The sequence below is a fragment of the Sinocyclocheilus anshuiensis genome, unplaced genomic scaffold (assembly GCF_001515605.1).
Source record: "Sinocyclocheilus anshuiensis isolate Anshui unplaced genomic scaffold, SAMN03320099.WGS_v1.1 scaffold209, whole genome shotgun sequence".
In the NCBI taxonomy this organism is placed as follows: domain Eukaryota; kingdom Metazoa; phylum Chordata; class Actinopteri; order Cypriniformes; family Cyprinidae; genus Sinocyclocheilus; species Sinocyclocheilus anshuiensis.
In genome coordinates, this window is record NW_015540880.1 from 1,744,947 (window position 1) to 1,770,666 (window position 25,720).

Below are 25,720 nucleotides of genomic sequence, written 5' to 3' on the forward strand. Positions count from 1 at the left end.
TCGTTTTCTAGGCTATAATCGATTCAGAATTTAAATAAAAGTTGTTTTACGTGCTGCTAACAGGACCAACAGCCACGTACCCTGTACATGCAGCACAGTTTCAGGAGTGACATATATGCCGCATCCCTCATATAAATACGGGATTCACTTTCGAAATAGCTTGTTTACAATCAGGGTTAGTTGCTTAGCCTATATCCACTGCCTCAATGGCAGGCAAGTATTTCAATTTAGTTTAAAAATTGCTCCTCTTTATAACATAAGGATCATGTCCAACATGTTGTGATTATAAATACCTTTCTCTTGTAATAGCGTGGTGGTTGAAGAGAGATCCTCTCATGATTGTAAAGCGCGTTGGGTGTACAGCAATACAATGAAAGCGCTATATAAAACAAAATGCCTCAAATGCCTCATGCCAAAAAAAAAGTACAGTACGGACTTTCCTGTATCTCATCCGTTCAATTTGAATGTGACAAGCAACTGGAGTCTGAAAAGAATATACATATAGGTATATATATATAAATATATACATATACTGTATATACACACATATATATGTTGCTATGTGGTTGCTAGGGTGTTCTAGGCAGGGTTATTAATGTTAACTAAAACCATAAAAAATGTTAGTAATATTTTTAAATAATATTTCATTAGTTAATGCATTAACTAACATTAACTAACAATAAGTAAGAGCTTAAGCTACAGTATTTATTAAACCATGTTAACTTTAGTTAATACAGATGCGACTGTTCATTGTTAGTTCATGTTAGCTCAGGCCCATTAAATAATATTAACAGATATAATATTAACAACTTTTGATTTTAATAATATATTAGTAAATGTTGGTATTACCATTAAGATTAAGATTAATAAATGTTTTACAAGTATTTTTCATTGTTAGTTCATGTTGTCTGATTGTAGTTAACTAATGTTAACAAATGAAATCTTATTATAAAGTGTTACAAAATATTTTTGTTACTTGAAACAAAATGAACATAACTGAAATACAATGAAATAAATAAATACATATATTTTAATAACATTTTAATTAATCAAGTCATGAAGACAAAATTTCTCATTTTCATTTAGTTTAAAGAAGTACTAAACACCTAAAACTACATAAATTAAAAAACTAATAAATAAAATGGAATAGAAACTATATATACTGTAAAAATTATTTTGTAAATCCAACAGTGATAATTGGAGTATGAACAGTAAGAAATACAATTTCATGAATTTGCTTAATTCAATGTGTTCAATTGTTTTTTTTTTATAATTAGTTGTGAAATGTACTAGCAAATTTTGAGTGAAAATTGTTTCTACACCAATTTTTTTTTCAGTGTAGACATTAAAAAAAAAACAAATAAAAATGACAACAACACAATAAAATTATTAAAACTTGAACTATAATTAAAGTGAAAACAAAATATAAAAATAAAATCTTAATCTAAGTATTTTATAGGTGATTATTATTTTTTATAAGACATTTAAAAAATGTGGGGTTATTTTTGTTCCTACAGTAAAAAAAGGGGTTTAATGTTGATTTGAACCCTTGACCATTGCATGGATAAAAACTGTTGAAAAATTTAAAAAAAAAAATTCCTCAAAAGAATGAAAGTCATACAAGTTTGTAATGATATGAGTAAATGAAGACAGAATGTTCATTTTGGGTCAATTTTAAGTAAAGTAACAAACAAGCCACATAATCTGTAATTTATGTCTATTAAAAATAATAATGCTGCCACACATAGCTAGAGAACATTTGGGAACCGAGAACAGTCTCTCCTCAAGTTCTTTTCTCAGCAAAGCTTTTTCCTCCTTTAAAGAAAGTTCCTCTTCATTCAGAAAACAGCATAATGCTTAAACAGCAGACATGAATCGATGGCCTAATCTCATTTGTTATCCTTGCTTGCCTCCATTAAGAGCAGTGATGAGATTAGCTAATCTGGGAGGATGGGTGACGGCAGAGCAACGGAGTATTGCTGGCTCGACACAGGAAGTCCAGTGCTCACCATCCCGTCACAGTGGATGAGACAATGCAGCCTGAGGCTGACAGTTTCCTGTCCCGGCAGAGGTTACACACACACAGCCATCACTTCTATATCCGATCCATATATCAATAAGCCTTACACACACTCTCGCATACACAAGACAAATCATATAAGGCTTTGGCGTTTGGCTCTTTCTCAGAAAACAGTACCATTTGTGCCAGACAATATCAGAAATTATTTTAGCTTTTTAGCTTTTAAGAAATCATATTTTACCACCTCAGGCCCAGGGCTGTAACAGCCATAGACCCACAATAGCAGATTTACCCACCATAGATGCAACATATTTATTCTTAAAGGGACAGTCCACCAAAAATTTAATCACCATTTATTCTTATTCATGTAGTTTTAGGCAGAATAACAGACTCAGTCACCATTCACTTACATTGTTTTGGGAAAAAATGCAATTAAATGTAAATCACTTCAGAAATAAAGTCATTTAGATTTGAAACAACAATAATAAAAAATCACAATGCAATAATAATAATAATAAAAACTATTACAACAAAAACACTCTTATTTAAACTTCAAGAGTCAAAATACATACAAAGAAACAAATCAGTGAATCATTTTTAAGTGAACTATCCCTTTAAATTATGACCTCCAAATTTAAAGTATATACACAACCATTCAAAAGCTTGGGTCTTTTAAAAAATTTTTTTTTTAAGAAATTGATAGTTTTATTCAGCAAAAACATTTTAACACATTAAATTGATTAACAGTAAAGACTTTTACATTGTTACAAATACATCTTTCAAATGAATGTTCTTCTTTTGAAATTTCACCAAACAATCCTGAAAAATTATTTTGTCAAAAATATTATGCAGCACAACTGCTTTCAACATTGATTATAATAAATTATGTTTCTTGATGCGCAAATCAACATATTTGAATGATTTCTGAAGAATCATGTGACGCTGAAGACTGGAGTAATGGCTGATGAAAATTCAGCTTTGCCATCACAGGAATAAATCACATTTTTAAATATATTAAAATAGAAAACAGTTCTTCTAAATTGTAATAATATTTCATATATTTCATGTAATATATTTGATCAAACAGCAGCCTTCGTGAGCATGAGACTACTTTTGAATACATTTTAAAATCTTCCCAACCCAAACAAGACAGGCAAAAGCACAAAGCAGTGGGTCACAGCTGGTGTTGGTAAGAGAGGGAGGGAGGAGAGGTTTGTTTATGATTGTGTTGCTCAGAGATTATGTCCACCCTAATGACCCTGATCATCAGGTACCATCAGTTATCCTAAATTAGGTTAGGTCGAGGGTCATCTAGACAATGTCTGGTGGGTTTCCAGGCAATGCTCTTTGTCAGCGCACACATTCCCGGTCAGCTTTCGGTCAGTTTATTCCCTGCGTGCTCCTCTCTGGTTTACCTGCTATAGACCTCTGCTGGTTTCAGCGTTCGAGTCTATTCATTGTCTGCATATTTGGCAGAGCTCAATGCACTTAGCGCAGTCCAAGAGTTCTGGTTACCGCTGCCAGGCAGATTCGGTAATGAGAGGTGGGGCTGCTTACAGTAATAGGATGAGGTCAGCTCACATTAAAGCTATCATTCTATTTCCCTTCCTTACATCCACGACTTCTCCCTCTGTGGTTTTGTTTGCATAACATAGTAGTTTTGTCACGAAGCCTTTGTCAGAAACACCTTTGTGCGCCCATCAACACCATAATCTGATTGACTATTAGTGTTGTTGTGACTTTTGCAAACGTTGCGACTTAATAGTGTTGTATAATGAAGAAAACATTAGCATTTACTCAGTTAGAAAACACTTTTTGTTTAAAATTAGAAAAACACGAGCAATTTGACAAAACAAAAATCACAATAGCATAAAATACACAAAAATGAATTAAAAAAGGAATAAAGTTCCAATCTAACACAATTTATATTCTCATATATTAAGTCTCTTATATTCAATTATATTAAGTTCTAGCATTCATCTGTTTATTTTCATTTTTCTCTCTCCCTCTCTGCTCTCCCACGGAGTGAGAGTGTGTTTGGCAGCTGCATTGAGGGCAAATTAGAGAGGTGAAGTCTCTCCCTCTCTGGCACCGAGGTGCTGGTTGGCATGTGGGACAGGGTAGGGGTAAACTGGACAGGTTGCAAACTGGCAACCAAGGCCAAACTCCCAATGTCAGCTTGGAGCGGAGCAGACAGGCCCTGGTGACATCTGTTCAGTGGGTAAAATAGGCCATTTCTGAATGCCAAGGCTCTACGTGTCCTAAAAGAATAACCTTTAGATGGCTGCACACATGCAGACACAAGACAATTACAGACACTCAGCAGTTCTCACTAACCGTCAAGTACCAAACCGTTTCACTGGTAAATTTGGACACATTTGGAGATATTATATAAATGAACAACAATTCAAAAGCATGTGATCTATATATCAGCAGCCATTACTCCAGTCTGATTTGGTGCTCAAGAAATATTTCTTATTATAATCAATGTTGAAACAGTTGTTGAAAATGTAAACCATAATACTTTTTTTCAGGACTCTTTGATGAATAGAACGTTTGAACAGCATTTAATTTTTTTTTTAACATTATAAATGTCTTTACTGTTACTTTTGGTCAATTTAATGCATCCTTGCTGAATACAAGTTTTAATTTCTTTTAAAAAATCTTACTGACTACAAACTTTTGTTAGTGTGTGTGTGTGTGTGTGTGTGTGTGTGTATATATATATATATATATATAGTAGGGTGCTCACCATCCCGTCACAGTGGATGAGACAATGCAGCCTGAGGCTGACAGTTTCCTGTCCCGGCAGAGGTTACACACACACAGCCATCACTTCTATATCCGATCCATATATCAATAAGCCTTACACACACTCTCGCATACACAAGACAAATCATATAAGGCTTTGGCGTTTGGCTCTTTCTCAGAAAACAGTACCATTTGTGCCAGACAATATCAGAAATTATTTTAGCTTTTTAGCTTTTAAGAAATCATATTTTACCACCTCAGGCCCAGGGCTGTAACAGCCATAGACCCACAATAGCAGATTTACCCACCATAGATGCAACATATTTATTCTTAAAGGGACAGTCCACCAAAAATTTAATCACCATTTATTCTTATTCATGTAGTTTTAGGCAGAATAACAGACTCAGTCACCATTCACTTACATTGTTTTGGGAAAAAATGCAATTAAATGTAAATCACTTCAGAAATAAAGTCATTTAGATTTGAAACAACAATAATAAAAAATCACAATGCAATAATAATAATAATAAAAACTATTACAACAAAAACACTCTTATTTAAACTTCAAGAGTCAAAATACATACAAAGAAACAAATCAGTGAATCATTTTTAAGTGAACTATCCCTTTAAATTATGACCTCCAAATTTAAAGTATATACACAACCATTCAAAAGCTTGGGTCTTTTAAAAAATTTTTTTTTTAAGAAATTGATAGTTTTATTCAGCAAAAACATTTTAACACATTAAATTGATTAACAGTAAAGACTTTTACATTGTTACAAATACATCTTTCAAATGAATGTTCTTCTTTTGAAATTTCACCAAACAATCCTGAAAAATTATTTTGTCAAAAATATTATGCAGCACAACTGCTTTCAACATTGATTATAATAAATTATGTTTCTTGATGCGCAAATCAACATATTTGAATGATTTCTGAAGAATCATGTGACGCTGAAGACTGGAGTAATGGCTGATGAAAATTCAGCTTTGCCATCACAGGAATAAATCACATTTTTAAATATATTAAAATAGAAAACAGTTCTTCTAAATTGTAATAATATTTCATATATTTCATGTAATATATTTGATCAAACAGCAGCCTTCGTGAGCATGAGACTACTTTTGAATACATTTTAAAATCTTCCCAACCCAAACAAGACAGGCAAAAGCACAAAGCAGTGGGTCACAGCTGGTGTTGGTAAGAGAGGGAGGGAGGAGAGGTTTGTTTATGATTGTGTTGCTCAGAGATTATGTCCACCCTAATGACCCTGATCATCAGGTACCATCAGTTATCCTAAATTAGGTTAGGTCGAGGGTCATCTAGACAATGTCTGGTGGGTTTCCAGGCAATGCTCTTTGTCAGCGCACACATTCCCGGTCAGCTTTCGGTCAGTTTATTCCCTGCGTGCTCCTCTCTGGTTTACCTGCTATAGACCTCTGCTGGTTTCAGCGTTCGAGTCTATTCATTGTCTGCATATTTGGCAGAGCTCAATGCACTTAGCGCAGTCCAAGAGTTCTGGTTACCGCTGCCAGGCAGATTCGGTAATGAGAGGTGGGGCTGCTTACAGTAATAGGATGAGGTCAGCTCACATTAAAGCTATCATTCTATTTCCCTTCCTTACATCCACGACTTCTCCCTCTGTGGTTTTGTTTGCATAACATAGTAGTTTTGTCACGAAGCCTTTGTCAGAAACACCTTTGTGCGCCCATCAACACCATAATCTGATTGACTATTAGTGTTGTTGTGACTTTTGCAAACGTTGCGACTTAATAGTGTTGTATAATGAAGAAAACATTAGCATTTACTCAGTTAGAAAACACTTTTTGTTTAAAATTAGAAAAACACGAGCAATTTGACAAAACAAAAATCACAATAGCATAAAATACACAAAAATGAATTAAAAAAGGAATAAAGTTCCAATCTAACACAATTTATATTCTCATATATTAAGTCTCTTATATTCAATTATATTAAGTTCTAGCATTCATCTGTTTATTTTCATTTTTCTCTCTCCCTCTCTGCTCTCCCACGGAGTGAGAGTGTGTTTGGCAGCTGCATTGAGGGCAAATTAGAGAGGTGAAGTCTCTCCCTCTCTGGCACCGAGGTGCTGGTTGGCATGTGGGACAGGGTAGGGGTAAACTGGACAGGTTGCAAACTGGCAACCAAGGCCAAACTCCCAATGTCAGCTTGGAGCGGAGCAGACAGGCCCTGGTGACATCTGTTCAGTGGGTAAAATAGGCCATTTCTGAATGCCAAGGCTCTACGTGTCCTAAAAGAATAACCTTTAGATGGCTGCACACATGCAGACACAAGACAATTACAGACACTCAGCAGTTCTCACTAACCGTCAAGTACCAAACCGTTTCACTGGTAAATTTGGACACATTTGGAGATATTATATAAATGAACAACAATTCAAAAGCATGTGATCTATATATCAGCAGCCATTACTCCAGTCTGATTTGGTGCTCAAGAAATATTTCTTATTATAATCAATGTTGAAACAGTTGTTGAAAATGTAAACCATAATACTTTTTTTCAGGACTCTTTGATGAATAGAACGTTTGAACAGCATTTAATTTTTTTTTTTAACATTATAAATGTCTTTACTGTTACTTTTGGTCAATTTAATGCATCCTTGCTGAATACAAGTTTTAATTTCTTTTAAAAAATCTTACTGACTACAAACTTTTGTTAGTGTGTGTGTGTGTGTGTGTGTGTGTGTATATATATATATATATATAGTAGGTAATCCCAGCGTGCCGATGTACAGCCATATCACACTGCTACGAGTGTGATATTGCGTTTATACAACAGTTCGACTGCATGAGTGTGTAAATACATAAGAAACAACAACAGAGTGTCTTTAAAACCCCTCTTTTGTGCGGAACTACTTCTTCCACCACAGATTCAAAATCTCAAGTTGACAGTTTAACAGCTGAGGCCAAGCCTCCGTTACTAATTAAAAAACGTCACTTTAGTAATGAAGGAACGTTGAGTTGCTTCATTGAAAGCTTATTGTATCACTGATTTAAAAGATCACTGTATTATGTAGAGTATTATGAGAAAGAGATGGACTGAGTGAGTGTGATTACCTGCATCATCAGCTCGATCTCATATTCACAATAGAACATTAGTTTGAATGTCCGCTGAGGAAAGTGATATCTTTGTTGTACTATCTTTCATCTGTTAAGGGTGATTTCCGATGACAGCGCTGCTCAGTGCATTTGTTGGCTGCGTCTTACAAGCTAATGTTGAAAGTAAAAATAATTTAGTCGTTTACAACCCTGTTTCAGTCTCTTTTAATATAAAAGTCTTTACTGCTGACTCACTCATAAAGACAGTCTCTTGTCAACATCTAAAGGTGGAATAATGAAACTAAAATCACCATCATCAACACACATACCGCTTCCCAATAAAAAGTACTATAATTAAACACTACTATTATTTATATAAAATATTTTTTATAGAACAGTAATATTTAATAAACAACAGCAACAGCCATCATAAAAGTGGCTAGGCAATTCAGTCAAAAGTACAAAGGCAGCGCTCTGATATACTGCATTAAATTTACATAAAATATAACGTGATGAGATTTTACCCTCAGGCAAAACTATCTGCTTTGGAACAAATAACAGATATATATATATATATATCATGTTTAACCACTACAGAGACATCAGAGCCAGTGGCAAATTCCAGAAGAACTGGCTGAGGGGAGGCTGCTCTGGGCAGTTTCATGAGCGCTGAATGTCCGCTGACACCCTGGAGCTCACTTCTCCGAAAAAGTCAAAGCAAATTTTCAAATAGATGTTATCTTTATTAACAAACCGCATATTTGAAGTCTAAACAAGTACATTCTCGCCTAAAAAACTCTTAAAACTACATTCCATGACACAAAAACAGTATTATTTATAAAATTATAATGGATTTGGGTGTCCGCCATGACACTCGCTGTGAGAAATACCACAAGCAGAGTGATACAAATGGTGAAACGGTTAGAGATATCACTAGAATAATGCACTCCTCTCAGCCAATCAGATTCGAGGACCAGAAACTGTTGTATAAATAAATAAATCATATTATGACGTGAAATTGTCGACTAAATGAAAAACAAAATCTTAATTTTACCTCTATATAGTAAATTGTAGATCTTTAGCTATTATATATCTTGTGTGTGGATTTAAACTATTATGACAAGTTATCAGAAAGTGCCCCACTTTACCTGTGTTCACTAGTACCATGGTACATATAAAGGTACCATCAATGATACCATCGCTGCACTATGGTACTGCCACAGGACTTGTTTTGTAAACCTGTCTCTCTGAAATGTAACATCGATCACTTGAATCATCTAAGGACACTTCCTCTTTTTATTTATATATAAAAGAAAACACTAACAGCATTCTGGTAGGCCTCTGTGGTTTATGGATTATGCATTTATTTTGTTTTCCTTTTGGAGCATTTGTGATCTTTCTCTCGCTCCCACCTCTTTACTCCCACTCAGAGACGCATCACATTCTAACTGAGAAATTTAGATTGTGAAGGACAGTCCATGAATTAATCATGTTCAAAACTCAATAGGAGGTCTTGCTTGCACCTGCCCCCTAAGATCTGAACTCCAAAACGCATAATCACCCAAAGCTATATTTAAGAACATATTCATATTCTCTTTCTCACAAACACTCTCAGACCTGCTCGGAGAGCATGAAACCAACGAGCTCCAGATCAATCCATTCAGAAAAACAGATCATGGCCACATTTGAATATGACTATGAATGACGTCCTTGCTACTGTATAAATAGTTCTGGATCGCCACGACCTGGAGATCTGTCATTCTGAGAAATTTGGTCTTTTTTTTTTTTCATCCTTATTTAAGAGGAATGTTTTGAGTTAAATATATACCACAGAAAAAGAAAAAAAAATAATTTGCAAAAATTGCACCAATACACAGTCCTGACCCTTTCTGCTCTATACCAGCTATACCTTCTGAATACTGGGAAGAGATTATTCCTATTTAAGGTGCAGCGGGAAGAGAAGCTCCTGAAGAGATAGGGCAACAAATCCCATTCCCTCGCCATTCCAACAGAACATGTAATAGCAGCAGTTGCTTTTACGGTGAATGACTGTAATAATACACTCCTGTTACCAGTCAATAGCTTCTTTGAGCTAGAACACAAAGTCCTCAGATGCAAGGCTGCTATCAGTCTGATGGATGGTCAGCTTTACACTGCTACTGACAAGAGATTATTGCTCAGATGGAAGGATGGAAACAGAGGCGTTAAGAAAGGTTATCAAACCGGGCTGACCTCTGTTTCAGTGTTATATAGAGAAATGACATGAGAGGAAATCACTACATTGAGCTGCTTGGTGTCACATATAGCAGTTACACACAGTGTACCTGAAACAAAGGCACTGGCTCAGTGATTAATGCTTCAAAAAATCATTAATGAGTTTGTCTTGTTTTCTAGGAAAAAAATTAGAACTTAAAACAATATAATTTTAAGAAACAAACTAAGATATTAAGACTTTTTAAATTATATACAGTATGTTGAATTAAGTATATTTGGCCTTGTTTTAAGAAAAAAAATCTTAAATTCTTTTAAATGATATTTTGTCTCATATTGTATTATTTATAAATTTAGATTAAATAAACATTTAAACAATTATATATTTATTTAAATATTCTCTTAAAATAAGTCTTTATCTGTCTATCTATCTATCTATCTATCTATCTATCTATCTATTTATCTATCTATCTATTTTTTCTTTTTTAATAAATCTGCAAAAATGTCAACAATTATGTGTTTTTCTGTCAATATGGGGTGCTGTGTGTACATTAATGAGGAAAAAAAAAAATTAACTTAAATGATTTTAGCAAATGGCTGCAATATAACAAAGAGTGAAAAATTTAAGGGGGTCTGAATACTTTCCGTACCCACTGTATCTATCGCATATGTATATAAATGTAGAAATTATATTAACATTTCTTATTATAAATGTATTAATTTATATTTGAAAAGCAGAACATTCTCTGAAAATAAGTATCATGATCCATGTAGTTTCACTTTTAAGTAAGCTTACATATTTCTCACTGCATAACGAAATACATGCATCTTTATGTGATGTGAATGCAGTTATATGCATTTATATGTGTGTGCCATATTATTATTATTGTTCCTCTCTGAGCCGTTAAATGCTAATAATATTCTTTTTACAAGCTAGATGTATTATTTTTATGCCATGTCTTTCTTCACCTGTGCTTTTTGTCTCCTTGCCTTCCCTCATCATTTTCTCTTTGTTCTGAAATCCAAGTCATTTTAAATAATTGTGACCCTGGACCACAAAACCAGTCATAAGGGTAAATTTTTCGAGATTCTTCAATGCATATTACTAATCAAAAATTAAGTTTTAATATATTTACAGTAGGAAATTTACAAAATATCTTCATGGAACATGATCTTTACTTAATATCCTAATAATTTGTGGCATAAAAGAAAAATCAATAATTTTGACCCATACAATGTATTTTTGGCTATTGCTACAAATATACCCCAGCGACTTAAGACTGGTTTTATGGTCCAGGGTCACAATTCAGAAAAAATACAGACCTGAAAAAAATGCACTTCGTTTAATGCATTCATTCTTTCCCTTTCTGTGTTGTTCATCTATTATTTCATTGTTCCTTTTTATTTATATAGACACAACCCACTTTTTGTCAAACAATAACTCATTATCCATCTTTTGCTGGGTTAATAATATCCTTTAGCTAGATTCCTATCATGCAGCGATCCATTTCCCAGCACACTAATCTGTGCATGAAGATTTCTTTCCTTTGTAACTCCCCTCGTCTGCTGGTGGATGGCTAGAGAGCCCGCACAAACGCTATATATGAATACAGACACTAAATGGAAATCATGTCTGCCATCCATCATATGTAGATGTCAGGCCACTGGCACTGCCTACCAGAGCTGTCAATTTAATCGTCTCTGTTTCTTTAGATACTCCAGCCCAACGCTGTTAATTCTATTATCCCACAGAACAGTGTGTGTATGAAAGTATGATCGAAGAGTGTGTGTATATTTTAGGAAGATGGGTCTAACAGACAGTGGCTGAGACTAATAGCAGCACAGTGACACAATTATTCAATAATAAACCCATGAATTACAATAAATATTAAATTAAAACATAACACTGGCAACAATACGCAAATTGAGACATCTGTGACAATTCTGGGGGCCATCTTACCCAAGGGTCTAATTTTATCTTTTCACTTAAAAATATAAACAATATTTCTTTACTCCACAAATCTAAAAACATTAATGTGTCCATGAATCCCTAAAATAAAATAAAAAACTTTGATATTCAACATAATACAGTGTCACAGATCACTATTTTCCAGAGACATAACATTAGATCAATTAACCTCAAATCTGTTTTGAATGACTGAATCTCAAAAATGCTGATATTCAGATTAAATGTCAAACTAAGAAGAACACAGCCATTCACTAAATGTGTTAAGATTATATTTTGTGCCATCTGTGGTCGAGGAAAGATATAAGATCAGGGACTTATCTTGCCCTAGGGGGCACCATACCAAATCGTATATTACTGTTTGATCTATTATAATTTTATATTATATAAATGTTAAAACTCATACAATGTCAAGGCATACATTTGCAAGTTAATGAGATAAATACTCCATACTATTTTCCATTCTCCCTCCAACACGCACATAAAACAAGCATTGACTTTGGATAAGGACAGCAGAGGGTGTTTCCATTGCACCTGGGATGATCTCCTCCTATGCCCCATCTTGTCTTGAGAAGCCTTCACATGCCCTCCAGTGCCAAAATTCTTTCTCTCACCCAAACACACACAGTCCCACCCTCTAGACACATTTCACCTCTCTCTTTCTGGTACTAGCACAGTTTACACTAACTCTTGACAGGCACACACCTCCCCGTCGGCTCGCTTGGCAGGTGAGCACCCTCCTCTGTGAGGTGTTGTCCTCCAGGAGTCTCTCCTCGCTGATGTGCCCTCTCGACTGTTTCCTAATCACAAGGACACTCACCTGGCTTTGTTCTGCAGGGAGCCATTACCATAATCAGGCCACAGAAGACAGCTATTCAGTTAGAGCTAGAGAGCCGGGAAAAACAAAGCATGCAAGTTTCCGTTAATACTGCTTTATCTCATGCTGCTGTCCATCTATCATATCACTAAAGAGCTTGTGCTCACTCGCTCACGTAGGCACACACTTTTTTTCTTTTTGTCCATCAGAGGTGTGAAGAGGTTTCGTGTATATGAGCTATAGTCGCATACACATGCAGCATCACGTGCCAGAGGCAGATGGCAGAGGGTTTTATGATGTATGTGTGTTTGGCATGCCAAGCTGTGATTGCACAGACACTCAGCTGGATATTCAATATAAACTGCTCAATCTCAACCTATGCAAAATTTCAGAATAAAACCTATAGGGCTGAGGAAGGTTTGAGTGTGAGTTTAAGTAAAGCATGTTTATGCAGTACATTAAATTTTTAAGGCAAGACACTACAGGCAAAAACATTGTTTATTAAAGCACTGGTCATTTTTGAGATTTTGGGCTATTTTGGTTTTCATGTGTTATTCATAATAGTGGAAAGAAAACATCCAAAATTACACATTATTTTATTGCACTTTATCTATTTGCATCTGTAGATTTCAATTACAAAACATCTTTAAAGTCAATTTTATCAAAATGAGATAACATTGCTGCTAACAGTATTTTCTGGTCTATGGAGTGATAAAAACAGACATCCAAAATCCCCTCTGTAAAAAAAACAACATTAATATGTCAACAAAATGAAACATGAATTTTGAACCTATCTAATGTTCAGATTCTGATCTGAAAATGTATGCAAATTAGTTCATATTTAATTAGATACTGGCTCATTTGCATATTTAAACATAACACTTCAGAAAACTTGTAATACAAATAATGTTTGCAATTCTTAATAAATACACCGGGGAAGTGTGGTGATATCTGTTCTTTTTTCTTTTTTTTTAAAACCTTATTCACTTGAGGTGTCTTGTCTTAAGTGATTGAAGAAAATTCAATTTTCATTAGATGATCTTGTTGAAGCATATAGGGCCATTCTGAGTTCATGGATGTATGGTGTGTCCTACATTCTTCAATGCTACAGATTAAACAGCGCACCAGCCCCCACCTGTCAGGTCAGAGCCGATTCACACATAAAACACACAACCCCCATCACCGTCACGTCAGATCCACATACAGAAGTGCAGAGACAGATTGCTCAACCCACCCACTCACACCCCCACCCCCTCCGTTCCATTATCAGATTCACTATTACCCACCACATCCAGGTCATATGTTGGCCAGCACCAGCAGCCACTTACTAGACGGCAACAAGAGGATTAGTAACTGGAGCCCTCATGCATGTCACTGATACATACAGAACCTGAGTATCAGATACACACAGGATGAGGATGGACATGCTCATAGCAATGTGAGTGAAAAGGTTAGCACCATGCTTGATATGTGCTGTGGTACTAGGCATCACTGCACTGTAATTTAAACTGAATTTTACCCAGAATGCACCTGGACTATTACATAGTCACAAAGATATCATAATTTATGACGGATTAAAACCCCGTTTATAAACAAGTGAACAAGAAGTGCATTAGGTCAGCATGAAGTCAAAATGTACATTATTTGCTTTCTCAATACATTGCTTGTCCTATTGTTGTGTAATTTATGCTAAATTACTAATATTAACAAATTTAATATACAAAGAAAACTAAAGAAGCCATTTGGTGATTTGTGTAAACCAGGAATGTACATCATTATGAATTGATTTTAGATTCTAATTCAAGTACAAAATGCTTCTTCAACTGGATTGAGAGACAGTCAGACAGACAGACAGACAGACAGACAGACAGACAGACAGACAGACCGACAGACAGACCGACAGACCGACCGACCGACCGACCGACCGATAGATAGATAGATAATAGCGCAGAACTACATCAGCACAACACCACTAACCTCTTGTAACACCAGAGTACATCAAAGTGAAAAACCTTTAAATGCACTGAGATGTGTGGGGGGGAAAAAAGAAACCCAGAGTTAATTTGACAGCATAATCCCGCGTGTGACACCAGGGTCCAGCACACCTGAGGAGAGGAGACAAGGGCTGAAGGGGGTGCGGAAAAATCTCTCCCCCTTCTCCCAGGTGACGGCAAGGACATTCTCTCATCTCAGGCAAACAGACGAGACGATTAAAAAAAGCAGGAAAAGAGATAGGAAAGGCAAGAGTGAGTGCCTTTATCTTCAGAGAGCCACTTCAAAGGTGTTAAAGAAGGTAAGAGTGAGATCATTAGTGCTCGGGCTCCAGTGGACAAACCGCCCACCATGGGAGAGGCTGACCCCACCGATCGCATTTTCATGTGGAGCAGCTCTTCTGTGTGTGCCGCTTTAGCTGTGTGTATTCACACATAATATAGTCAAACTTCACATTACATATGTGTATATATATTTGCATACATTTAAATACATAAGATATCTTTTTAAACAATACTATAAGCATAACAATTTGAACAACCCTGTATGACTTTCTTCTGTGGAATACAATTACAATTAATGGGGACTTCATTGCACTTCAAAAAGCACACAAAAGCACCACAAAAAGTATCAGAAAAATGGCCCATATGACTTGATCACTATAAGTTATCTGAAGCTATTAAGTCATTATTCACTGAAAATCTAGCCCTCTAGTGAGGACTGAATCAATGAATCAGTTTCAATTGAATCATAGCAATTTTGGTCACACAAACCTACCATATTGCTCCAAAAGATTTGCAGTGCTAAATCATGAGTCTTTCAGACCACTTTCATGATGCTTTCATGGTGATTTTATTTATTTATTTATTTTATGTGTGTGTGTTCCATACAAGAAAGAATGTAAAAAATAAAATGTTATTTAAAAAAAATTATTAATACAAAAAAACTAATGAAAAGAATATTACATATTTCTTATTAATTTTATACCATAACATTTCTAATTAAAAATGTCCAAATTCCTAACACTTTATTTCATTTATAGACAAAAGGAAAATATCCCAGTTGGTTCAAAGATGTCTCATAATTTTGGATGTCCCTCTATATTTAAAAAAAAGAAACAGCATAAGCAAAAAGGCCAAGGAAATATACTTGTAAAGGGTAACAGGCACAGATAATAAACAGATTTTCTCTCTCAAGCAATCTGTCTTTCACAATTTGTCTTTCCATTTACATCGGGATGTTTTATTCTGGGAGTGTGATGTAAATCTCCTCTGTAAATGAGCAGATTTTCCATGGCTGATTACAGTACACAAGACTCATTAGTGCCTCATTAAGAAATTACACTCAAACACACACACACACACACAGCGAAGGACAGCATGCAAAAAAGCAACAAAGAATGCAAAGCATTCAAATGTATGAGCATGTTTGTTCATTCTCTTACATTGACGCTTCAACAGACATCTGTCAGATAATTGCTATGTGCCACAAATAAATGATATGTACTAACAAGTTTCTTTGCCGATCCAGAGGGAGATCTGCATGTGTGAGCATGTGATGAGTGCATTGCAATACTCAGAGGAAACAGTGTTATATGTGACAGAGAAATTGTTTATACACTGTACAATAATACCCAAGGTCATTTTTACAAATATATTGCAAAAAGCTGCTGTCTCATCTTGTGTTGCTCAATCTAAGCTGACTATTAAACAAGATCTGCATTCATGATGGAAAATGTTGGTATGTTGGCCAGCTGAAGATATCTGCTTTCATATTTCATTCATTACTGCATTTCTTTACATTCTTACATGTTTTCAAAACAAGCAATTTAAGTGCACAAATAGTGTCTTTGTAAAGGGCACAATGGGGCACAAACTTCTACAGGATATCGACCCTACAGGCTTTCACTTATCATACCAGGTCTTCAACAACTAAGCCAAACACCAAAGCTCTGATTAAAAGCTTAAAATTGTTACTTAATGAGAGCTGTAAATTCATAAGCCAGGTGGTGCAAGGACAGAGTATGTTTCTTCATATCTCCTGTAAGAGCTCACTGCTGTGATTATATTCAGAAAGGATAATCAGTGATGGTGAATTTCTGCTCTCTGCATGGGCTGAACAGACACTTTTAAGCTTTTAACGTTAAACCTACATCCACTGGCATGGAAGAAATCCACTCAATACCGCTCAAAATCACAGTGTGTGTGTGTGTGTGTTAAATGTACGGCAGTCGTTATCTTCAATACAGTCTGTGATTGCTATGATCATATACAGTATATGCACGATTACCAAAAGCCATTAGGCCACAAATGCCTAAGGTATACATTCAGTGTCATTTTAATAATTTTTAACCTAGCTACAGTCTAGACACAGAGAAAGTGTGCACGAGCTCAAACTGTGGATTGTGAGCCTGTGGTTTTTGGGTTGTACACAGGGAGTTAAATTGGGACAGAAAAATCCTAAACAGCATTCTGGCAACATTTGCTTAAAAATAAATTAATAAATAAATGAATGAATGAATGAATGAATGAATGAATAAATGAATTTTAAATTAAAAAAATTAAGCATCACAACGTTAATATAATGTACAGTATGAAAATTATATTAATTTTGAGATTACGTTTAATGGTGTTATTAAATTAATTTTGTTTTTTAAAGGATTCACTTTTAAAAACAGAGAGCATTATATGACAACAAAGATCATTTAAAAGTAAGAACAGAGAAAATGATCATGCACAATTAAAATATACTGTATTGACTAATACATCTAACCATCAGTTCTCCAAACTGCTAGTCCAGTGTTGGGGTCACAAGGATTCTGGAGCCTATCCCAGTGTCTCAGGCTGTAGGCATGGGAAAACACCCTGGATGGATGGCCAGTCCATTACAAAACTAAAGCCCGGGACACACCAAGCCGTCGGGCAATGTCGGGTGGTTTTTGAGCGTCAGTCAGCTTTCGTTTTTTCGGTGTGTTCCACACCATTGGCTCTAGTTAGACGCCGTCAGCTGTTTTCGAATTAGCGACGAAGAACTCCGATTGGCTATTCAGCTTAGCGAATGAGCACACAAGAAAAAACGGAACTGACGAAAGCAAACCAATAACAGAGTAAAGAGGGAATGCACATACACTTGTCATTCAAATATACTGTCTCCAATTCATGCAGGACCACATCTTTGGATTGTGGAGGAAACGAGTGCGTTTCGTAGGAAACCCACACCAACACAGGAAGAACATGCAAACTCCACACAGAAAGGCCTCATGGCTTACGACTGATACCAATATATTAAAAGAAATCTCTATTATCAACCAACACCCAATATGATACAGATTGTACATTCCAGAATGCAAACATGTAGCTTTCTCCTGGTATTAAAGACCTCCTTGATCTGAACTAGGACTGCATCCATGACCGACCACTAAACAGGCCTCATATCAGCACAGCAAGAAACTTGTAAAACACAGTGTTGTGGAATGCAAGACATATACATCAGGTGAAGGCTGCCCTGTAGCACACCAGCATATGTGTTTGTATGCGAGTGTGTTTAGGCCTGTTTTTGCTGAATAAAAGCAGAACAAATTCAGGCTACTGCAGTAAGCTCACCATTCATCATCTTTCATCGACAAGGTAAGAGAACGGTGGAGAGGCAGAGAGCGCGAGAGAGTACAGCCCCATGAATAATGGAGAGAGTGTGGTGTGGTCCCAGGGCTCAGAGAATTACTTTCACTTTGCAGCATTGAATCAATGGCTTCTCTGCTATTTTTTTTTTTTAACATCTCGTTCTCTCTCACTCACCATGTGGTCGGCGTAACATTGCGCAGAGAGTATTACCAGCCTCACGGATAAATCCCGATGGGATATCTCCAAACTTTCCTTGTACCTTTCCCTCTAAACTCTCTTTTCCTCTGTTCCCATTGACTTTGAAATTGCAATGGGAAATTGAAAAAGGCACAGTCTTAATAGCTTACAGTAATCCATTGCCCACTTACTTTCTGCAAAGATAACTGCGAAGGTTAAGCCATTATGCATCAAAATACAAGAACTCATTTCTTTTTTTACAGTTGTTGTAGGTCATTCTTGCTTTCCTGGGTAAACAAATGTGACATTTAACTAATAGCCAACCATTCTCAAACCTTTGTTACCTGTTTGAGATGATGGCAAGAAGATTGAATAGACACAAAGCAAAATAGATGCAATTTTCCCCACTGATGCCTCTAAGAAATTATTAATTCACTTCACAGTTAAGACAAAAACGTCTCCATGAGAACTGAATCACTGGTGAAGACCTTATAAAAATACATCAGCGCCCAGTAAAATGTTCCCGCTTTGTTTGCTAGCTTTTCCACAGTACTAGTGAGTTCAAGAGTTTCAGAGCAGACAATCCAGAGCCTGAGGAAAGGGGCAGCTGGATCACATCTTTGTTTTGGACGTCTGGCTGAAGATGGAAAAAACTCAGTGCCCACAGGGTAAACTGACTTCCAGTCCAGCCCTGAAAAGATTGGTATGGAGTGTAAATTGGTCATATACAGCATAGACAGGGTCACAAGTGCCAAGTCTATTCAAACTGAAGGGTATGTGCCCCCTCACTTTTCTGAGTGAATTGGGTTTTTGAATGCAACTTCCCAAAAATTATTTGGATCTTTGTTCAGACAGGAAGAATAAATCAATTTTTAGCATATCTGAATCAAACATCCATGGAAGCTTGTTTCTGCCACTGAGGTTTTATCTCACAATTCTGCTTATATCTCACAATCAATCAACCAACCAATCTATCTATCTATCTATCTATCTATCTATCTATCTATCTATCTATCTATCTATCTATCTATCTATTCTATCTATCTATCTATCTATCTATAGCTAATATCTGACTTTTTTGTGAGATAAAATGTAGAATTTTGACTAAATATTTTCCCCCTGCCACAGAATAAAAAAATGTAAAAGGTGATTACAACTTTTTATCTCACAATTCTGACTTTTTTCCCCCACAATTGCAAGTTTATATCCCACAATTCTTTTCTCAGAATTGCAAGAAAATAAGTCTGAATTGACCCTTGGCTGGGAGCTTGATTGACAGGCGATCTGACCAATCATAATGCCGAATGCCATTTTGTCTGACAGACAAACCAGACAGGAGAGTAAATTAACGTCGGTGGACATGAACTTGAAAAATTGTGTGTATTGACATATTTCTGCAGTTGAAACAAGATACCTTCTGATGTTCATTCATGCTTATTTTGTGCTATAACTAGAACAACGATCTGTCACAAAGAACCACAAAAAGGTATTTATTGTTTGAATTTCTTAAAAAATGTCAACATTTGAAAGCTGAGACTTTGTTTCATACCAAAAGTAACCTGCTCTGTCTTGTCTGTCGGTATGTTGTCAGTGTTCTCTTTGCTCCGCAATGTATTTTTCACTGCGTGAGAACATGATGTGTGTGGCGTGAGAGTACCATGGCTTGCTGAACGTAGCAACAGTAATGAAGGGGGGCGGGTCTTTTGAGAAGGGTCAATTGTGTAAAGTTGCAATATATATATATATATATATATATATAGGACCATTACCTTCAACTCAACCTGTAAACAAAGCCTAAATTGTGTGATTTTTATAGGTTAAAAAATGTTTGCCTAAAACAATGATCATTTGATAAGTTTTGCTGTAAATTGTAAATACTGTTATAAGCTATACCCACTCGCATGTCACTCAAAAATATTTTTTAAAAGAATATTACACAGAAAATATAAGGCTTCATTATTAAAATGCTAAATCTGCTTGATTGCATACATAGGTGACCTCTATACTGTATGTACACTATTGATAAAAACTTCATTCATTAATATTTTTTTTGTAAGAAATTGATACTTTCTTCAGCAAGGATGCATTGAATTGATCAAAAGTGACAGTAAAGACATTTACATTGTTACAAAAGTGTTCTATTCCAAATAAATGCTATTATTTAAAACTTTATATTCATCCTGAAAAAATATGTATCACAAATGTTGTTATAAATAAACATAAAATAAACATTGTTAATAAGCAAATCAGCATATTTTTTAATTGAGTCAGGACTGGAAAAAATAAATAAATAAAAAAATTAATAATGATCCCAGATAAAGTAACACAGATATAAAATCTAAAACAACCTCTAAACTAAAACAATGGTTAAACTTTAAATATGAATATTAAATGGATGAATATTAAATATGTAATGGATAGCTCAAGCGAAAATAACAAATTACTCACCCTCATCTCATTCCAATCCTGTATGACCTTTTTCTTCTTCTGTGGAACACAAAAGAAGATATGTTTTTTAAGAAAAAATGTTTTAGTGTTTTTTTTTTTTTTTTTTTTTTTTCTTTTTTTTTTGTTTGCTTGTTTTCATTGTTGTTGTTTTTTTGGACCCCATTGACTTTCATTGTTTGGGCAAAAACAGTAGAAACATTCTTCAAAATATCTTCTTTTGCATTCCACAGAAGAAAAAAAAAGTAATTCAGGTTTAAATTACCATGAAGATCATTCTGGGGTGCAATATCCCCTTAAGATACCCCGAACTAACTGATGACTTTAATACATTAAGCACAATGAACATTAATAAGGGACGTGACACCAGTAGATTGAGGACTGATTACCACAATGGCTGGTGTCCTTGCATGGGTGTGCCATACATTACCTGTAGAGACACGTAAAGTGCTTTTCAATTACTGCCAACATGACATTTTAACAGTTCATTATCTTCTTGTTAGATTACAGCTACCTAAAATGAGCCTAGGTTTGAGTACATCTGAATTTATTGTATCAGTGATCATTTGCACAGTCTGATCCTGGATCAGTTTGGAAGCTCTCAGAATCTCCTCAGTGAATTAGCTTTTATTAGACTACTTTGCCACGTCTCTTTATTTGCCTTTGGGAGATGCTAACTGTACCCTCCTTCAATCCTCAACAGATACCTCAGGTTTAAGATCAGTACACACACACAAATCCTCAAACATCCAAACATCAACAGAGTCAAGCCGGAATATAAAGAAAACTGTCGCTCAGATCATAATAAAAACATGTAACTGTACGACAGATGCTTGAAAACAGACACGAATATTTAGGTTGTAAAACGCATGACTAATGACATGCCTTACATTTGGGCTCGTATCTGGACGCGTGCGAGATTCTCTCGTGTCTTCCACATCTGATTTCTGTGTCGTTTATTCATCTTTGTGGTGATGGGAAAACACAAAGCCACTGATCCATGTCCACAGCTGACAGAAATAGAACAGCTTCATGACATTATCCTCTTGAAGAAAACGTAAAAAAAAAAAAAACATTGGTAAAATGATGTAAAAGTAGAGGAAAAGGAAAAAAAGATTTAGGGGTTTAGGATGAAAAAAGAAAGGGAGACAGGCTGAATAAAATAAAATGGCTTTAAAATTACTCTACTGAATTGTTATATATAGTCATTTTTGTATTACATCTTGTATATGTAGACATATGTCTGATCTGAATTGAGCCGTAGGCACAGCATTCAGAATATGGCATATAATTCCACATGAAGAATTACCTGGAAGAACATATATCTTCACAGGCAGTGCGCAGTGACTGTAAAACCTGCAGTGATAAAAAGCACAGGCATATCAAAGATACATCACCATGACTCAATTCAGCACTGGAATGAAATATCATAACTGCCTTATTTACTGTTTATCTCCATTTTTGAGCACTTACTGTTGAGTCAGACTGGAAATGTAAAAGTGAAAGAGCAGCAGTTTTCAAACTGGGTTCCAGAGGTCACAGAAAATGTGTGAGAAAAAAATATTGGACAAAATGTAGTTTCTAGGGCGTATGACTTAAGTTACAAAACAAATATAATATTCATGCCATTCAAAATTTGGAATCAGTAAGATTTTTTTAAAATGTTTTGGAGAGAAGACTCTTATGCTCACAAAGGCTACATTTGTTTGATCAAAAATACAGCAAAAACAGTAATATTGTGAAATATTTTATATTGTATTATATATTCCATTATTATATTATCTATTGCATTCTTGCTGATTAACGTATTACTTAAAAAAAATGAAAATCAAAAAATGTTTTTGAAAGGTAGTGTAGATATTAACATTTTCAAACACAATATTTTTAACATGTCACTTTGGAAATATATTTATTGTGAAAATTACAAAAAAATAAAAATTTTACTGTATCATTGTCACGGTTTCACTACTGAGTGGAGTGCGGAGCAAGGAATGGAGGGAGACGAGGAGTACATCAATCCAGAGAACTTTAATTACATATAGGAAACACGGAAAACTCACGTAGCACAGGTAGACATGGACAATACCGGACGTTGAACTAAAAAACAGGTAACACTCTTTAAACACATGACAAGACACACCTGGGATCAATGGAAATAAACGGGGAACACCTGGAATTAAATCAACATAATCAGGACAGGAACAGGGAACTAACCAAATATGGGCAAGGAGGGCACATGGGGAGCAAAACACACACAAAACACGGAACAAAGGTTGACAATCATATTTTCTTGATGATTTACAAATAAATCTGAATAGTTCCTATGAAAATGTTTATTTTTATGCTAAGTTCTAACATTAATAGTTTGTACAAAAAGGTGGCAAAATTATTAAAAGTTAAAAAGTCCTTGGCATCAAAAAGTTTGAAAACCTGATGTGAAGCAAAAGCTTCTTCATGTTGCCTTCATATAAGATTTTATTATTACACAAATACATCATTTGGATTAAAAGCTGTTGCTGATTCTGTGACTAATCAAATAAATGACACAAAACTATACTTTTTTGCTCTAACACACATACGCACCCCACAAAGACACAGAACATTGGTCACACAAAAGTCCAATTTGTCAGCAAGGCGGGATTAGTCTGTCTGTGTGACAGTTTGCAAACCGGCGTCGCTCCATGCTACACGGCTCCCTCTGTTCCAGCAGTTCCACTCATCCATGGGATTACAGAAGAGCTGACGAGAAAGCAGAACGAGAGCTCAGACACTGCCAAAGGCTGAAGAGACAAAAGTCCTGAGAATAATAGATACATACACACACTGAAAGTTGGTAACTGAGGATTCTGCAACTACTTTCCCAAATTACTGACGTCAGACGGACAAACACATGGCCATCCACATTTATAGCTTTCCTACATTTAAAAATTAAAATGACACCCAAAAATTAAAATTCTGTCATAATCTACTCAACCTCATGTTGTTCTAAATCAGTGTTGTTTTTGTTAACTAAAACTATTAAAACTATTAAACATTGTTTCAGTAATTGAAATAAAGTGAAATACGATAAAATATATTGCATGAATATTTATATAAATATTACAGTCAATGAAAATTTTAATAAAAATAGCTAAATTTGCCTTGTCAAATAAATGAAATAAATTTGAGGTACTAAAATGTCTAAAGCTTAAAAAACTAATAAAAATGACAAAAGGACATAAAATTACTAAAACTAAAATTAAACCTGAAAATATAAAAATGAATGCTAATTCAAAATATAAATAAATATCATAGTATATAATACTGTTCCAGTAAGACTGTTCTTCTATGGTTCTTCTTTAAAAATGCATGTCAATGAAAGTCAATGGGGTTCAATAATGTTTTTGACCTGAAATATTTTCTGTTGTGTTACACAGAATAAAGAAAGTTATACAAGTTTTACATGGCATGGCTCGAGGGCGAGTAAATGATGATATAATGAAATAATTTTTAAAAATGGATGAACTATTCCTTTATACTATATACTTTTATACTTTTCATACTTTGGTACGATGACGATTTAAGTGCCACATAAAAAAAAACAATTTTTTTAGAAAAAGTCTAAATTACGAGAATAAAGCAGTATCAATATGATAAAATCTAAATATTTTGAGAATAACGTAAAAATTCAGAGAATAAAGTCAAAATATTTTGAGAATAAAGTTAAAATATTTTGAGAATAAGTCAAAATTACGATAATAAAGTTGAAATATTTTGAGAATAAAGTTAAAATATAAAATATAAAAGTCAAAATTACGAGAATTAAGTCATAGCAATTATGAGATTAAAGTTATAGGCCTAATATTTTGAGCGTAAATCCTATATTGCACATGCAAATGGCCTGGATCGGGAGCACTGGGAGAAATTCCGATGGCCTGGCAACTGATATGAATATATGTGGGATTATTAGCAGAAATCATACCATGTGTTACATACTCTCAGGGTAATATTTAATATTAATAAATATTATTTCACGTCTTCGAATGCATTCATTATTTGTAGTGTGCCAGCCACCCAATAATAGCAATCAGCTTTGTGCTTTTGCTACTTTTAACATAAAACAAAGTCTCATCTTTCAAATTCTGTCAGTTTAATAGCGAAATACAAAAAAAATGTATTACAATAATGTGTTTTTAAGTGGCATGTGAATCAATCGTCTTTTCGATGACAATGAGACATTCGTAATTTTGACTTTATTCTCAAAATATTTCGACTTTATTCTCATAATTTTGATTTTATTCGTGAAAATATTTCGACTTTATTCTTGTAATTTTGACTTTATTCTCAAAATATTTCGACTTTATTCTCGTAATTTTGACTTTATTCTCAAAATATTTCAACTTTATTCTCGTATTGCTACGACTTTATTCTAGTAATTTTGACTTTATTTGCAAAATATTTCAACTTTATTCTCGTATTGCTACGACTTTATTCTTGTAATTTTGACTTTTTTCTCAAAATATTTCGACTTTATTCTCGTATTGCTACAACTTTATTCTCGTATTTTTTTACTTTTTTTCTCAAAATATTACGACTTCAATCTCGTAATCTTAGATTTTTTTAATGTGGCACTAAAACGCTGTTGTACTTTTGCAACAAAA